The 2826-nt window shown below is 44.4% G+C and overlaps 1 protein-coding gene across 1 annotated transcript in view; it reads left to right on the plus strand.

The window, feature by feature from the left end:
- The first annotated feature begins 6 nt into the window (after positions 1-6).
- Positions 7-2826, plus strand: part of Rock2 (Rho associated coiled-coil containing protein kinase 2) — a 107966-nt gene continuing 105146 nt past the window's right edge. The window contains exon 1 of the mRNA XM_019208161.2: positions 7-23. The gene's annotated coding sequence lies outside the window, so the exon portion shown is untranslated. The remainder of the gene's footprint in view (positions 24-2826) is intronic.

Raw genomic sequence — 2826 nt, forward strand, 5'->3', positions numbered from 1 at the left:
CCATCAACGTGGACAGCCTGCTGGTAGGTGGCGGCCGGGTCCCCGCTGCCCTCCCGGCCCCTGACCGCCTTCCTGGCGCGGATCCTCCCGACCCGGTCCCGGGTCACCCACTTCTCTGCAAGGCAGTACCCCGCGCCTCCTTCCCGCCTACCCGCAGGTGTGGGGAGGAAACGCGGAGTCCTGGCCCTGCTTCCCTGGCAGAGGAGCCGAGGTTGCAGAGTGTCACGCTGCCCGGGAGCGAGCAGGTGCCCGACAAAGCGCTGCGCCCACCTTTTAGTGGGGAATCTTGAGCCCCTGGCTAAGGTTTTGCCGTTTTCTGTTGCCTCCGAGCATTCCTGCGTAGGTATTTAGTGCATTTAATTTATGTAAACTGAATTTTCCCGAGATTGTTGCGCCAGAGGCCCCCCCAAAAATCTGAGTGGAATAATCTGTCCCCTGTATCTTATCTTTCCTACGACGCCCTTAGAAATCCAGATTCATAGTCACCTAAAGGCAGCTTGTGGCTCTTGATTAAGGGGGAACGCATTTTTCAAGGAAATGCACTGCGGAGTGCCGGCATATTTCTTATTTTTCTTAGCGTTGACAATTGCCTTTCGCAAGACAGTTTGATAGCGTGCAGGGGAGATGTTAGCGATAGGAAAAGGTGGTGTGGACTTCTACCCCGGGGAGAAGAGAGCCCAAGGAGTCCTCTGGCTACTAAGCGAACTCTGCGATCGCACCTTCTGTGCCAAGGACGCGATGTTAAGTCCTGGGTCCTGCTGGGAGAAACCTGGTGACTCGGATGAGAAAACTGTCTTCCCTGGCCAGTGCCTGACTTCTCTTTTGAAGCCGTTGTTAGCCTTTGAGGTTTCTGGAACCCTCAGTGACTCAGTCCTGTCTGGCTAAAATACAGGAACAGAGTGGAGAGTGTGTGTCTTTCCGGAAGGTGTGTAGAATGTAGTGATGTGCGGAATTGTATCCGAATGGAAGAAGTATTGTATTTTGCAGATGTTTCAGTTAAGGTGGTGGTGTTTTCTCACGGAGAGCATGGCACCCTGAAATCTTTTAATTGAGAATTGGATTGGTTGCCTGGAGCGCAGTGTTTCCGGCTAAAACAGTCTGGCCTTCACTTCCAGCATTTTCACTTTGGTATTTAGCTAAGCAAAACTTTGACCCAAGGCCAGGAAGTTCAGTTAAAAATAGTATCTCAATCCTTGATGAATCTCAAGTATTCATCAGGTTCAGACTGAATCCCAGATAATTTAAAAAAAAATTTCCACTTCACTTTTACCCCCTGGATCTTTAGTGATGTTAATTACATTTATTACGATTATTAGTCGCTTGGAACTAAGCTGTTTATGTGATACGATCGTCCATTTTGCTTTATTATTTTCTGAATTATTAATATGAAGATAATTTTAAAACGGAAACATTGCACAAACACACCAAACAATGTAGTCCGTTTATTAAGTACCTAAGACAACTAAGAGACATTTCTTTCTCATTTTTCGGTTTTTTGAGACAGGGTCTCACAATGTAGTTGAGACTGACCTGGAATTCACTATGTAGCCCAGGCTCGACAGCGATCCTCCTGCCTCAGCCTCCCGAGTGCTGGGATTACAGGCATGCGACACCGTGCCTGGTTTAAGAGACATTTCTTAAGGTGACATGAGCGGTATGAGAGTTGGCATCGATGCTGCTGGTCTGACCACGCCATTACTGCTGCTTTTAGTTGATTAAATACCGTTCTGAATACGAAAATGAATGTGATTCTGAAGCTCAGTAAGTCCTGTCACGCCAAAAAGTGAACAGGTTTATGGGAACCTTTGGAGAAAGTTCTGGTGCTTTGGTTGCAAATTGCTAAAACTGAAAAAAAATTTTTTTTAAGTTATCCAGTTTATTTTTTTAAGAGTAGAAAAATTTATTGCGAGAAAGAAAGCTTCTAAGACATACAGAAGGGGGACCAGAAAGTGGGTTTTCCACCCACCCCACTTTTCAAGGATGTTTTATACAGCAAAGCCATGTGGTGAGGCGGGTACAAAGTGGAACAAAACTGTAAGACCCAGTGGAAAATTACAAGGTGGGCAGGAGGTGCAAATTAATTTTAAATTATGTATATTTCACTATGAATAATTAGAATGAGTAAATTTTAATTGGTGGCATTTACATACAACTTTTGGTATTTTAGCTATTTTTAAGTGTCCATTTGGGTGGCATGAAGTGTAGTCACGTTGCTGTGTGCATTCCCATAACTTTTCCTCTTTCCAAACTGAAACTCTGCAAATTAATCTTTGAAAGAGTGCTATAAAAACTTTCCTAACGTACTAATGAGAGAGTGGCTGGTGTCCCTTAATGATTTGAAACCTTACCTGAAGCTGCATTTCACAATTGCTCATTGTTTTACTGCACATAGCTTTTGTTTGTTTTACTGTAGAAAATACTTTGTCTTTAATAGAGAAAACTTAGGGAATGTAGTCTAATAGGGACATAGCACTCAGTCTCCTTCAGAGCCTGCAGAAGAGTTGCTGAGCTGCTCTTCTCTGAATGACAAAGGAAAACGATCCCTGTGTGCCAGAAGTAACTGTGTGAAGGTATCAGTAGGCCAGGCCCGAAGGCACACACAGAGTGCTTAGCCCTCTGCTCTGGCCACAGGAGTGTTCTTTAAATGTAGATCTCCTGGGTACCTTTAGCATATTTTTAGTTAATAGCTTAACTTTTGTTTGAAAAGGAAAATGGTTTTGGGCCGGGGATTTAGCTCTGTGGCGCTGTCGCCTGCCCCACAAGTGCAGTGTCCTGAGTTCGATCCCCAGTACAAAAAAAAAAAAAAAAAAAAAAAAAAAAAAGGTT

This window comes from Fukomys damarensis, unplaced genomic scaffold, assembly GCF_012274545.1.
Source record: "Fukomys damarensis isolate Sample0158 unplaced genomic scaffold, DMR_v1.0_HiC HiC_scaffold_25, whole genome shotgun sequence".
Classification (NCBI taxonomy): Eukaryota; Metazoa; Chordata; class Mammalia; order Rodentia; family Bathyergidae; genus Fukomys; species Fukomys damarensis.